This window comes from Ictidomys tridecemlineatus, chromosome 5 (genome assembly GCF_052094955.1).
Source record: "Ictidomys tridecemlineatus isolate mIctTri1 chromosome 5, mIctTri1.hap1, whole genome shotgun sequence".
NCBI classification, from domain to species: Eukaryota; Metazoa; Chordata; class Mammalia; order Rodentia; family Sciuridae; genus Ictidomys; species Ictidomys tridecemlineatus.
Window position 1 is genome coordinate 115,802,837 of NC_135481.1, and position 15,370 is coordinate 115,818,206.

The following is a 15,370-nucleotide window of genomic DNA, read 5'->3' on the forward strand; positions in this document are numbered from 1 at the left end:
ACAAGCCGGAGGGGACAGTAGCCCCCACCACGGCAGCCCACCTCTGACGAACCCTCCTAGCCTCCCCACTGTGCCGTGGCCTCCCTGTCCCATGGGAAGTCGGGGCTAGGTCACAGGGGTTGCTATATCTGGTGCCCTTCTTGTGCTGGTGTCTCTAATCTTTGTGCACCATCAACCAAATCCCTGAGAGGGTTATTGAGAACCCAAAGTGTATATTGGATGCTTTACATAATGACTTGTTTCTGGTCTTCTCAAGGTTCTAGGTTTTAAAACGCTATTTCACAGACTGGGAGACAGAGGTTGAGAAGGGTACAGGGTCTTCCAGAGCCTTGGTCATTTGGGTCGTCCTGGCTCTGGTTCCTGGGCTCCTTCCCTGCCATGTGGGTTTTTTCAAACCTGTTCCCTTTGCAGTGCTCTCAATCTGCTAATATGTCAACCTCCACCTGTTTGGGCACCGAAGCAGACATGAAGACCCATGGTACAGAATAGAGGACACAGAGACACTCCCACCTAAATACAGTTCTCGTGCTAGAGAAGGCGCCATAAACATGCATTGCAGAAAAGCTAGCCTCTTCAACAAACAGTGCTGGGAAAACTGGAAACCCATATGCAACAAAATGAAATTAGACCCCTACCCCTCACCCCGTATAAAACTCAACTCCAAGTGGATCCAGGACCTAGGAATTCAACCAGAGACCCTGCTCCTACTAGGAGAAAATGTAGGCCCAAATCTCCATCATGTCGACTTAGGAATCAAATTTCTCAACAAGACTCCTAAAGTGCAAGAAGTAAAATCAAAAATCAATAAATGGGATGGAATAAAACTAAAAAGCTTCTTCACAGCAAAGAAACTAATCAAGAATGTGAAGCAGAAGCTTACAGAATGGAAGGAAATCTTCACCCCGTGCACCTCGGGTAGAACACTAGCCTCCAGGATATTTTAAGAAATCAAAAAAGTAACAACCCGCCCAAAGGAAACCAAATAACCCAGTCAATAAATGGACAAAGAAATGGGACTAGCACTTCACAGAAGAAATATGGTCAGTCAACAAACATAAAGAAATGTTCAACATCTCTAACAATTAGAGAAGTGCAAATCAAAACTTCTCTAAGATTTCATCTCATTCCTGTCGGAAGAGCAATTATCAAGAAATAATAAGTGTTGGTGAGGATGTGGGGGGAAAGGCACACTCATACACTGCTGGTGGGGCTGCAAGAAGGTGCAGCCAATATGGAAAGCAGTATGGAGACTCCTTGGAAAACTGGGAATGGAACCACCATTTGACCCAGCTATCCCTCTCCTCAGTCTATACCCAAAGGACTTAGAAACATCCTACAGGGACACAGCCACATCAATGTTTATAGCAGCACAATTCACAATAGCTAAAATGTGGAACCAACCTAGATGCCCTTCAATAGATGAATGGATTAAAAATGTGGCATTTATACACAATGGAATATTACACAGCAATAAAAGAGAATAAAATCATGGCATTTGCAGGTAAATGGATGGAGTTGGAGAATATCACGCTAAGTAAAGTTGGCCAATCCCAAAAAAAAACAAATGCCGAATGTTTTCTCTGATAGAAGGAGGCTGACTCATAGTGGGGTTGGGAGGGGGAGCATGGGAGGAATAGATGAACTCCAGATAGGGCAGAGGGGAGGGAGGGGAACGGAGGGGGCAGGGGAGTAGGAAAAACAGTGGAATGAGATGGACATTATAATCCTAAGTACATGTATGAAGACACAAATGGTGTGACTCTATTTTGTGTACAACCAGAGATATAAAAAATTGGGCTCTATATGTGTACTATGAATTGAAATGCATTCTGCTGTAATGTATTAAAAATAGAATAAAAAATAAATAAATAAATTTTTTAAAAGCCCAACTACAGTGGCTTAATCAAGGAGGCGCTATGTCAGGTGGCATGGGAGTGGGCCGTATGGAACAGTGCACCATATGGCCTCCTGTTCCACCCTCCTTACCTGGAAGCTTACATCCTCCTGATCCCAAGAAAGGTGCTCTACCTGCAGACATTCCAACAACCTTCCCAGCAAGAGGAAAGGAAGGAAAGGTTCATGTTACCCTAATGTTTCCATTTTTTTTTTTTTTTGTAGAAAACAATAGGTTTCCCTGTTAGAATTCTGCTTGCACTTCATTGGCATGACGGGGCCACCTTCAGCTGCGTGGCACTGAGAACACAAACAATAACCAGTCATTGGTGCTCTTAGGAAACGGAGTTCCTGCTGGTGGGAAAGAGGCCTGGACTTTGGATGAGCAGTCAGCTGCTGGCCACGCCCGCTGCCACACTCGGCCTGTGCGGAGTCTAACCTGCAGTCACCTCCCCTCTCCCTGCGGAGGTCCTACCCCGAGCAGGCCACAGCAGCCTCTGGCTGTGCCCCGTCCACCCCTGACCACCACGGGCGATCTCCATAAAGCATGGACACGGCGACCCCGGCTCTGCCACCCACTTCCCCCGAATGCTTGTGAAAGGATGTCCACGTTCCTCACGCCGCCCGAGGCCCCTGTGAAACCGCCAACCCACTCCTTCCCTCACTTCCCAAGCTTCCCATGGCCAGCTGCCCACCATCTCCCGAGCCCCAAGCTCCAACCCCGCTGCCCCGCGTCTCCTTATTTAGATGAGGAGGCTCCTCTGCTGGGGGTGACCCTCATCCTGCCTCCTCTACCTGTGCAGAACTCCCTCTAGGTCTCAGCTGGAGTCCACCTGGGGACCTTGCCTCCTGGGGAGTTGACCTCTCCCTCCCGGGGCTCCCCATGGCAGTGCTGCCTGCAGTCTCACCCGGAGTCCCCTGGTGGTGGCAATCTACTTGGTGGCTTGCCTCAGCTCAGCCCATTCTTCTTCCAAGACGAGCTTCTTGGGGATCCACACATCCCCACCCTTGGTGCACGGAGTCCTGGTGACACCAGCTGAGATGTCAACCAGAGTGACCATCTCCTGAGGCTGGACACCGCCTAGCTCTTCAGGCACGTCGGGCTCTGGGATTCCTCTTCACTTGAATCTGTTTCTGTTGGAGTTTGTTACCCGTGGTCAAAAGAGGGCTAGAGAGGGCGGGGCACCTGTCCCTGGCTGAACAGGACACCCATCGATGGCACAGTCTATGGTGTAGCCCTTTAGGTCCCCTTGCCTGGCACGGAGCCCTGTCACTGCAGGTGGCCAGGGGGTACACTGAGGGGCTGGAGATTTGTGAGGCCCCCACCCCTCTTTGCCCCAGAGCCTTCTGCACACCTGGGTCTGCCCGACTGCACTAGCCCACGGGTCCCTGAGCCGGTCTGTCTGTCTTTCTTTCTTTCTCTCTTTCTCTTTCTTTCTTTCTTTCTCTTTCTTTCTTTCTCTCTTTCTTTCTCTCTCTTTCTTTCTTTCTTTCTCTCTTTCTTTCTTCCTTCCTTCCTTTCTTTCTTTCTTTCATCTTTCCACGTTTTGGCAGGGGGTATACTTCAGTCCTATATAATGATGGGGTTGGTGGTTACAGATTTGTCCCTGCACACAGTGGAGCAACATAATCTGGCCACTGTCACCCACAAGCACCCCCTGGGGGGTCAGCACCCTCCCTCCCTCCCCCTCCTTTCCTCTACTGCTGTCCTTTGACTCCAGTGACCTGGGCCTTTCACTTGTTCCAGGCGTCCACGGAGCAAGATCACACTCCATAGCACATGACAAACGGAGTCTCCCGCCTGGCGTCTCCGGTCCCGAGGCTCATTCTGTGGAGGCTGCAGGGCCTGGCACGTAGGCACATAGTAAGTGCAGGCTCTCCTTATTGCCAGGGCCTTCTGGCAGCCAGTGAGCCAGGTGCCTGGAGTCGGCCCCGCAGACGTCCTTGACCCAGCTGCCCTCTGGTGTTCCCGTGTGTGGGGGCTCACCTGCCATCCTACAGACCTGGCAAGCCTCCATCCTGAAACCACCCCAGGGCCCTCTGGACTGGTGCACGGAGCTCAGAGTGTTCCCTGCCCCTCGCCCCTGCCCCTGCCTTCCATTACCACCGAGCGGCCGGAGTGACCCGTTGACAGGGGAAGTCACACCTGGGGCTCCTCAGAGCACTGGGCCCCTCCCCGCCACCCAGGAGGAAAGCTGACGGCTGGCGTGGAGGGCTCCAGGTCCCCTCCAGCCGGCCCTCTCTGCCCCCCGCTGTTCTGCCTCCGTGTTCAGGGCCTCCTGTCCCCGGCCTTCAGCCTGCTCCTCCTTCCGTGGAGGGTCTCAGCAGGTGGGACCCTGGGAATCCAGACGGCAGGGGGACTGAGATGGGGGCAGGAAGATCCCGAGCTGTCCCGTGAGGTCAGCCCTGGAGGTCTTTTGGAGTGGGACAGTGACCTGGGAAAGCAGAGTGACTCCAGGTAGGGGCTCAGCCTGTGGCCTCAGTGAGATGGGCAGCTGGATGTGGGCAGCTCTTCCACGGCCATCCCGGTCCCCCTCACCTGCAGGTGTCAGTAAGAGTTGAATTCCCTCAGTGACCCCGCAGCACTTTCTTGGGAGCAGGGGCTGGGAGTCCGGTGTCCTCCGTGGTGGAGGCTCCTCTCTGGAGCGTCGGGTGGAGCTGACATGAGGGTGGCTGGCCGCTGCTCGGGGACGTTGGCATCCACAGCCCCGGGAGACCTGGCGTTGTGGACTGCGGTTCCTCCTGCTCAGGGGCCACTGCCTTCTCTGCTTGGGCTGGGGCGGCCCCTAAGGCCCCGGAGGCCCCAAGTTGTCAGGAGAGAAGACCTGGCATGAGCCTCCAGCTCCTAGAGCACCTGGCAGGCGTGGGGACAGGACGCCACCCTCATGGCACTCTGGGTCACCAGGGAATGACGGTGAGCCTGCCACCAGCACCCAGGAAGGTGAAGCTGGGGACGGAGGGGGTCTTGAACAGGACTGATGCAGGCTCTGAGCAGTGACCAGGTGAGGAAGGGCCTCTGGGAAGAGGGCCTCTGGGCCCTACGTGTAAGAAGGCAGCTGTCCCAGATCCCAGGAAGAACATTCCAGACCACGGGACGAAGGTGTGGGCTCCTGATGAGACTCAGAGCTTCGCAGGACGAGGCGCTGGAGGAAACCGTGTGGCTGGGAGGCCCAGAGGACGGGAGGGCATGGCCGCAGGCAGGGCGGGTGGCTCTGGCCTGGAGAGGAATGTGGATCCATGGGAAGGGGAGCCGGAGGGCACTGGGGAGGGTGGGGTCTGACCTCCCCCGAGTACATCACTCAGCTCTGGGGGGGGGGGGGGCGGAGGAGCCAGGTCGGCCAGGTGAGCTCACGGTCCCTGGGCTCAGGGGACGCAGGTGCCAGAGGCCATCAGCTCAGATCTGCTTCAGTGGCAGAGCCACCAGGAATGGCCAGTGGCTCAGAGGAGGGGAGAGAGGAACTGAAGGCGACTTCTCCGTTTGGGGCAGAGCCACGGAGCCTGTGGTGACGGCCTTTCCTGTCTTGGGGGGAACAGAGCCCCACCGTGCCAGGTGAGGGTCAAGGGGAGCTCGTCTTCAGGTGGAGAAGGCCGGGCTGCCGGGGAGGAGCGTCTGGAGCTCAGGGGGCCGCTGGCTGTCAGAGAGAGTTTCTGAGTCGCCCAGGGCGGGGTATGGAGGAACGAGCAGGGTGGGCTCACCTAAGGGGTGGTGGAGCGGGCGGAAGGCACCCTGGGGCACTCCAACCTTGAGGGGTCTCGATAAGCCCAGGGAGCAAGGAGGCAGGCAACCACCTGAGGGGGGAAATCTAGCGAGGGAAGGTTCTAGAAGTCAGGCCAGTCACGTCAAACAATGCTGGGAGGTGAAGGCAGGTGAGGACAGGGACCCGAGACCAGCTTTGGTGACCCTGGGAACCATCTCACGGGAATCCTGGGGACAAGCGCCCCTCTGGAAAGCCCAGGGGGGAGGTGAGAAGGTGGGGGCCACAGCTGGGGCCACTCTGCAGTGCTGTGAAGGGACCAGGAGGGGGTAGAGGGGGACCCCACAGGGAGCCCTGCTCCTGAGCCTGACTCCCGGGTGGACGCGTGGGGACCACTTCCTGGCGGGCTGGGAGCTGGGGAGGAGCAGCTCACCCCTGGGCACGGATATCCTCGTCAGACCCGAGGGCCATTGTCAGCAAGAGCGAGGGAAGAAAGCCAGGTGGACAGGCAGGAAAGAACTGTGAGCCCAGAGAGCAGGTGGGCTTACTGACTCGGGGTCTGTGCGCCTGATCCCAATGAGAACAAGGACCCAGCCGTATGGCTTTCTCAGCCAGAACCAGCCAACGGGTGCTGGCAGAGGCGCAGGTGGTTGGGGTGGAGAGGTTTTGAACAATTGTGGGCTAGAAGGAGGAGAGAGGGTATTTGGTGAGTGGGTTCCTGAAATCAGGACTGTGAGTGGGTAACTGAGATGGGTGGCAGAAGAGATCTCTGGCTGTCCCTGAGAACAGGCCATCGGGAGGTGACTTGGAATTGAACAGTGACACAGCTGTGGCTGATGACCCCGCCCAGTACCCTGAAGACTCAGTTCCTAGCACTCTGCTGGCCCTTGACGATAGACTGGGATGTTCCTGAGCACCCCGTGCGGTGAGACAGAAGCTGCTTCTCCAGACAAGGACACCTTCCCCAGGCCTCCATCCCTCGCTCCCTTCTCCCCCAGTAACTTCTTAAAACCTCGTGTCCAGCCTCAAGCTCTGCTTCTAAAGCAGAGCAGTGTCCTCGTGTCCAGAGCAATGACTGGCCCACCCGTGAATTCAATCAGCCACGGACTGAAATATTTGGGGGGATGTATCTGTACTAAAGACATAGGATGTTTTTCTTGTCATTATTTCCAAAAACAATACAGTGGACAGCTACCCATACCTACACACGCTCTGCAGCAGGTGCTGTAAGCCATCTAGAGGTTATTTAAAGTACACAGGCAGGGCCTGTGGGTTGTATGCAAATTCTCTGCCATTTTATTTAAGCAACTTGAGCTTCCTTGATTTTGCTCCCCTTGGGGGTTCCTGAAACCAACCTCCTGTGTCTCCTGAGGGTACTTGGGTTTTGGGTGAACAAGGAGGGTGTTAGGATGTGGGAAATTTCAGGCAGGAGGAGCAAGGGCCAGGAAGGTGTATGTCAAAGGAGCGAGGGGCTTTGCAGAGGAAGAGACATTTAGGAAATGGCACGAAAAGCAAGCAGAGCTCCTCTGTGGCTCTCAGGTTCTGGCCCGGGGAACCTGAGGCACCTGCGCAGCCACATTTGTGTTGGCCCAGGAAGGTGACTGGATAGGAGCTCTTGACAGACCGTGAGTTCTGGCACTTGGGGAAAGGGGGCGGTTGGCCTTGGAAGGACAGGTGATGGGGGGTCAGACTCAGAAATGCTCAGGAGCTACCTAGGAAGTGGGGGTCCTGGATGATCGGGGCTGGGCTTCTTCCAGGGCCTGAGGGCCATGAGACTGAAGTCTGGGTGGGTTGGGTCCTGGGGCTCCGAGCTCACACTGACAGGCGCCCCAGGGTGCTGGGCCAGCAGGGATGTACACCAGGTGGGAGGAGTAGACTTCGCCATCAGCTCTCCAGGTTCGTAGAAAACCACGCACCAGTTTAGTTTTGGAGAAATTTCTCTGACTCAGTTTCTAGACTCTGTGCCTCCAAAGGGCCCCTCTCCTTCCCACCCCAACCTTCCACTCCCAGAAGAATTTCCGTGGCTCCTCGACAGCTTGCTCCCCGGGGGATTTCCTCTGCAGCCCTCCGTCCCAGGTCCCCTCCACAGAGCTGACTGGATTCTGGAGCCTGCGCTCTGGACACGACGCCTGAGGTGTGCTGCAGGTCAGCCAAGTCAGGCAGCGGGGCTCCCCCTTCCTCCTGCTCTCCGCCCTGCCCTGACTCCACACCAGGGTGACCCACCTTCTCCCTGGCCTCAGGTGGGATGTTTTGGCCACACACAGCTCCTGGGACTCAGCCTCTATCCCAAGGGGCTTTGCCTGGGAATTTCTTCCCAGATGTGTCATGCTCTCCTGGGCAGGAACCTGGCAAGATCCGTGGCCCCTCTGTGCAAACTGAGTGTACAAGGGTGGTGCCCCCGCAGGGCTACACCTTTCACAGCCTCAAACTTCCTGTCTGGACAGGGAGGGCATCAAGAGGGCTGTGAACATTTCCCCAGCGCTGTCCTGGCTCCTATCACTAACACTTTGTATTGGTCATGTTAGTTACTAGCTATTGACCTTGTGAGCAGGGCATCCCTCCACTTTCCACAGGTGACCCTCAGTTGGTCTGCCCACCGTCCCGGGGCTTTTCATTGGCTGAGCCAGGATTCCACGTGGGGCTCTGTGCCTTTGAGACCTGGGTCCTTAGGAGCCCTGCCCTGGCACAGTCAGGAGCCCTGGGCCCCCTGCTGGCTCTGCCGCTGACCTGGGCCTCCTGCTGGGGCTCGGTTGCCCCATCTGTACAATGGACGGTCCCTTCCAGCTCTATTCCTGTTGAGCGTTTGGAAACGGAAGTCTTGGGCTTGGGGAGTGAACACAGCTGCGTGGGACTCCAAATCTCCTCCTTCCTGGGTTCTGCCTCCAGTTTCCAAAATGCTTTGAAGAGACAAAGTACATGAGTCGATTTGAAAGCCAGGGTCAGAGGAGGTGCGCACACAAACAGCTCCCCAGTCCTTCCGGGAGGTCCAAAAACTTGAGCCAAAACATGACCACACACAGGACTTTTTGAGGGTTTTATAACAAATAATGCCAAAACACAACTTTTTATCTGTTATGGTTTATTCCCCGTGGGGCTTCCTCCCATGCAATCACAGAGCCAGAAATCAACCCAGAGAATCCTCGGGCCTAAGGAAGGGGAGGGCAGGGCTGCGGGCTTCCCGGGGCCCCTTCGGCTTGCCAGGCATCTGCACCTGCAGGAATGGGCTGATGGGCAGCCGAGCCCTAAGAGGGGTGGCCTGCCCCCTTTACCCAGTCACTGCGGAGTCAGGGCCCGAGCAGGTCTTTGGGGCTGAGAGTTGAGGCTGAGCCTGGCATGGAACCGGGCTCTCCTGACCCTTGGCCAGTGCTTGTGCCTCCTCTCCCTTTTTCCCAGTATTTCTCTAACCACAGCTGAGGGGAGCTTCCCCGCAGCCAGGGCTCCGGCCCTCCGTGGCTTCAACCTGAGCACCTTGGCTGCACCCTGCGTAAGGTTTTGTTGGAAAAAAACTCTCTGTTGCTTACAGAATCAAAAACATTTAGCAGTGAAGTCATATTCGCTCCATTCTTTTTTATTTTTTGCCCTTAAATTTTTTTTTGGGGGGGGAATAATAATAAATAAGGCCCCTGACATGGAGAAGGCAGAGGAGAGAGTAATCAGCTCTCCCATTGGACAGGGGAGACGTGTGCGTCCACATGTGCATGGGTACACGTGTGTGGTGTGTGCACGTGCATGCGTGTGAGCGCACACCCCACCCACTCACAGAAAGTCAGGCTGCAGGTCCTGGGCAGGAATCCGGCTCAGCCCCGAGAGGCGCCCACAGCCGCAGCCGCGCCTTGTTCATGCTCCTAGATGCCGAGATGCACAGACCTTCCCTCTGAGCAGCTTGTCTCCCTAGAGCGTCTGGCCTTCCCTGAAGTCACAGATGGGAACCCCACAGGGCTGTGGGCCAGCTGTGCAGGTAGGCCACACGGCAGGGGACGGCCAGCTGCAAGCCATCTGGCAGCCAGGAAAGGAGGTTCTAGAAAGAGCCCTGGGTTGAGCACAGGCCCAGTCTTAGGCTGGACCTTGGTCTCCAGACTCTGAGTGTTCACTGGGCTTCGATAGCCTTCCCCGTGTCCCTGGAGCCTGGCCCCCGTCCCACCCTGCAGCAGCCATCATTCATGCTGGGAGCCCACTGCAGTGCTCTCTGGAGGTGACAGGGAACCGCCGAGCCCCGAGGCCCAGCCCCAGGCCCTTCGTGACAGGCCCTGTGGCAGGCGCTCCCGAATCCATTCACGACTGAATTCCTGAACTCAGGGTGCTGGGGTGCTGGGCCCACCCTCCAGGGTCCTCTGTGTATCAGGGTCTTGCTGGCACCCAGCAGACAGGGAGGGGACGAGTTTGGAGCTTACAGATCGCATCAGTGAAAGAGCAAAGGCAGCCGCAGGAACATGCTGGACACCGTGAAGAACCAGAATCCAGGGGTCAGGACGTCACTATTGGTGACAGTGCACTGTCACCACCCCAGCAGGGGGTATCTCTATCAACATGGTGGCCTGGAAATAAACCATTTAACTTAAGAAAATTAATCAACTAAGCTTAGAGAGTAGTGGAAACTGATTTCTCATTGTAGAAAATATTGAAAATATCATGAAGAGATTAACCATCCGTGGTCCAAGCCCTCACCCAACGGCACTTGGAGGCGTTTTCTTCCAGTCTGGTTTTGTTTGGGTGTTTTGTTTTGTTTTGGCCCTGGGGATCTAACCCAGAGGTCCTTGAGCCGCATCCCCAGCCCTTTTTATTTATTTTCTATTTATTATTAGGCAGGGTCTCACTAAGTTGCTTAGGGCCTCCCTAAGCTGCTGAGGCTGGCCTTGAACTTGTGATTCTCCTATCTCAGCCTCCTGAGTGGCAGGAATTACAGGTGATGCCATCGGGTCCGGCCTTCTCCTAGTCTGCTTTCCCTCTCTCTCTGTCTACCCCACCCCCTTTCTCTATGTATAAGAGAGGAAAAGAAAGAGTACAGATGGGAACAAATCACATTCCGATTTACATGCTGCCGTTTTCAGTGAACACGTCACTGTGAGCACTGCACCACGTGTTGGCAGCTGAGCTCAGGACCCAGCACGCCCTTTTTCCCAGCCCCATGACCTTGGAATTCATCTTGCCTTGCTGTGCTCCCAGATCTGCTTCTCTAAAATAACCACAGTCTTACGGGGACAGAGGCCGGCATTCACCAATATCGATCACCCCTCTTGGTGGATATATTGCCAAACCCTATTCCCCAGCCTCCTCTGCAACTCCGAAAGGCCGCATGGCTATGTTCTAACCACGGGGCAAAGGAGAAAGTGGTATATGCTGCTTTCATGCCTGGATCACCAACTCTGCCTCAGAGAGTCCTCGTTCACTCCCAGCCCCCAGGCCCCCCATGCTTCCTGGATGAACCACGGCCATCAGGAAACAAGTGGCAGGGCCCAGGATAGAGCAGACCTGGGTCCCCAGGTCAGAGCTGCGACTGAACAGGAGACAAACCTTTGTTGTTTAAGGGTATCAAGAGCCATTTGTTTCTGCAGCCTGGCCTAACCTGACAGCGACTGGCAGCTGGGACTTTTAAAATCATGTGCAATCAACTGCCCGTGAAAAGCACCTCCCTGTGAGCCTTTAAAAATTGAAGAGTCATAAAGGAGTGAAGGAGCTACGTGCGAATTGCAGAGCACACACTGTTGGGGGACTTCAGGGGAGACATCAGTGTGGACAGTGGGAAGTGGTTTAAAGGGAGGAGCTGAGGGGAACCCGCCAGGACCGGCTGGCCTTCCCGGGGGGCGAGAAGAAGAGCCCCAGTGTGAAGGGAGGAGGATGAGCCAGTGCCAGGGGCTGGCTGCCTCCCGCAGGCGCCAGCCCCTGGCTCCGCCCCTCCGTCCCCGCAGCAGCCACAGCTCTGAGGGCTCCCCGGCACTGCAGCGCCCACCCCGACCCTCAAAACAGAATCGTGTCTCCACCTCCACCCCACCATCTTCTACCCAGGCCCCTCTCCCATGGCGACTCCATCCTCCTCTGCACACAGCCCTACCAGTCCATTCTCCCTCTGCAGCCAGAGGGCCGGGAAATGCAATTTCCATCACACAGCGCCCTCCACGGACAGACACACTGCGGTGGGTAACTCTATGCATCAGTTTGGCTGGGCCTCAGTGCCCAGACCTGCATTCAATATTAGTCCAGGCCCACCTGTGAGGGCGTTTGGATGAGATTAGCATTGAGATTCGGGGTAAAGCAGGTTTGCCGCAGTCCGGCTGGGCAAATAACAGGGAGGTGACAAGCAACTTGTGAAGATTGAAACAGCGGGAGCTGCTTTACTGCAGGACAGCAGAGGTATATATACCTAACTGATCACACACAGCTTGTTTCAATTAACATCATCTAGATACAGCAGTCAGCCAATAAGGAATCTCCATCATCTTAATGGCTCGGTGGCGTTGGCTCACAAACCACTCCTCCTGGCAAAGTGCCAGGCGCCATCTTGGCTTGGTTGTGGCCCTCAACACAGGTTGTCCTCCATAATGTGGGTGGGCCTCATCAAATCAGCTGAAGGTCTGAACAGAACAAAAGACTGCCCTCCCCTGAGCCAGAGGGACAACGGTCTTTGAGCTAGGACCCCAGCACCTTCTCTCTCCTGGATCTACAGCCTGACACCTCACCGTGCTGACTTCAGACTTTCCAACCTCCATAACTGTATGATCTGATTCCTTAAAATAAGTTTCCATATATGTTTATATACACATCTTATTTGTTGTGTTACTCTGGAGAGTCCTAATATGCACACACACAGGCATATGTGTAAAACACACACACACACACACACACACACACACACACACACATGGTTTCCCATGTCCCTTAGGACAAAGCCCAAACCCTTTCCATGTTTTAGGAGCCCTTTCTCAACCTCTCCCTTTATAAAACCTACAGGGCCAACTCCTACCCCCACCTTCTGCCCCCCCACCCCTCCACCACCCCCCACCCGTGCCACACACATCTTGCTCCATCAAGTTCCTCACAAGCAGGCCGCTTCCTTAATCCAGTGAGTCATTCTCTAAGCCCCAGGGCCTTTGCACACATGCACCTACCACCTGGGAATTGTTCCCGAGTGCTCCCTGGTCAACCCTCCTACTTACAGCAGCTTAAATGTTCCTTCCACAGAACCCAGTCCCTGTCACCCCTCCCACCCCAACCCCTCATGGCTCCTCTCACAGAAGCACTGAGTGATCATCGTGACTTTGCACACTCAGTGTCTCGTCTTCCCCTAAGCTCTCTCCTATCAAGGGGCCTGCGCAGCCTGCGAGTTCCCCTAGGAGCCCCAGTGCCCGTGACAGGGGCAGATAGGTGGCCTGTGTGCAACTTCACAGACTGGCCAAGTGGGACTCTGATCCAATGGGACTCTCCGGCTGGTGCCTTGGTGGCCACCTCCCTCCTCTCTGGACACACACTGTGAGACTGCGTGACGATGGCGCCTGATCCAACATTTCTCCACCGTTGCACAACCCTCGGGCCTGGGGATTAATTGGAGGGCCCTGCCAGGCACCAGCCCCGCCCGTGACTCCTCACCCACAATCCAACCCTCCCGGTGCCCCTCCCGCTCCTCCCTCTCCCCGCCCACATCATCCAGCCTCTGAGGTCCCCAGGTCCCACCCCAGCTGCCCGCTCCCTTCCTAATGGGACAGCTGATGGCAAGGGTGCCTTCAGCTCTCTGGCTTAAGGGGCGTGGCCCTGGCCGCCTGCTGTCCACTCACGTCTCCTCTGTATCTTGGCCTGGCTGCCCCTTCCCGCTGCCAGGGCTTCCTTTGGCTGGGAGCCAAAATTGACTATTCCCTGTCCCACCCCAAGTAACCCCTAAGCCACCACAGTCCCCAGGCACACCAGCCTGGAGGTAAAGTAGGATCAGAAACACAGTCGGATTCTCCTCCCTCTTCCTTCCTTACGGCAGGGGTGGGCTCTGCTCTCCCCCGTGGGTCCTCGTACCCTTCCCACAGGTCACCGTGCCTTCCACCAGTCTTCTGGGTTTGACTCACTTTTCTTTGCACCCCGCTTTTTGACTTGAAGCCATCTGCAGGGACACTATTTGAGTGACAGCCCCCAGGCTACGTTTGGAACTGCCCCTCCTCCAGTTTGGGATATTTTTGCCTTGGAGCCTCTGAGGATGATTCTTCCCAAGAAGAATAGCTCATCTCCCAAGAAACCACTGGGTCCTCAGGGAGTAGCCCAGAGCTTGCACCCTGGGGCGCACCTAGCATTCCTCTCCACAGAGTACAGGGGTCAGGTTGAAGTCAAAGCCAGAGCTTCTGCTACTGTCCAGAGTGGCCGAGATCGCCAGCTGTCCCCCAGCCCAACGCCCCTGATTTCTGAGTGGCAGACACAGCTCGGCAGTCCGAGTGCACTCTGCGGGCTGTCCTGGGCACATGCCCTCGTGGTCTAGCCCTTAACCTTCATGAGTGACCCAACTCCAACCATGCAAATGACAAAATTGACATCGGGGACAGTGAAATAACAAATGGTGGAGACCTGGGTCCCTGCGTGACTGTGTGGAATAAGGTCTCCAGGACAACTTGGGTGCTTCACTAGAGATGAACCTGTGCGTCCTGCGCAGTCTTTACTGCACAAACTCCGCCCTCACTCCACTAAGACAGCTGTCGAGCCAAAACACCTTTTCTCTGGTGGTACCCGGAGGACAGGCATCCGGGAGGTGGGATCAGGAAAATCCTCCTGGTCGACAGACCTCAGCCCACCTCCTTGCCACATGCTGTAGGACCTTTCCCTTTAGGTAAAGACACTGTGGACTCAGACAATGGGGCACAGCATGAAGTTGACTCTCAAGTGGACTCAGACAGCTCTCCATCATCCCACTGGCCGACACCAGGGGATCTGAGACGATGATACCCAGGACGGGCAGATGTGGAGTGGGACACAGATGGTCTCTGAGACTCAGTTCTATTCCGGGGAGGGTCAAGGGTGTGGGGGCTTCGGGGGTTACCAGAGATTATCCTATAAGATTATTATTATCCTATAGATTATCCTATAAGAACCTGGAGGAGGGACGTGAAAAGCAAGAGAAGACGCAGAGACGGCGAGGAGCGCAGACTGGCCAAGAGCTGGGGCATCAGCTGGAAAGGGGGGCCTCGGGAGAGAGCTCACGCCAACGAGGACAGGGAGGGACAGAGTCGGACAGAGAGGGAGAGAGGAACAGGAGACAGACAAGAGAGTGAGACAGAACAGAGGAGGCAGGGGGCACGGAGGCTGGCGGTAGGGTCACCTCCCACCACGTCCAACCTCGATTTTCGTCTGCTCCCTGGGGTCCGAGCTCCTCCGTCACCAAGATGGACGCCATCTGGCCCTCCCACGACACCAGTGGGCACGGGGGGGGGGGACATCGTGCCTGAGTCAGAGGACGGACTCCATCATCTGCCCCGGCCCCTTTTCCAGTGGAGAAGTGGGCTCAGACCTCCCAGGCCTGCAGCCCTGTGGTCCTCCCCAGCGGCCACCTGGGCCACCTGGGCAGTGCCTGCCTTCAGCAGAACGTTTCGCACTCGGCTTGCCCTTCACAGCTCAAGGAAGGGGCCTGAGGGCAAAGGGGAAACTGAGGTTCGGTGGGGGTGTGACGCTCCTCAAGCAGGATAGACAAGAGAAGGGGACTGCAGGCTCCCTTCGGAGGCCTGTCCCCAGTGAGATGCCAGCTGCAGCGTGGCACCCGTGGTCTAGCTGCACAGGAGATGGTGGCATCAGACTGTCACGGATGACTGGCACTGGGGCTG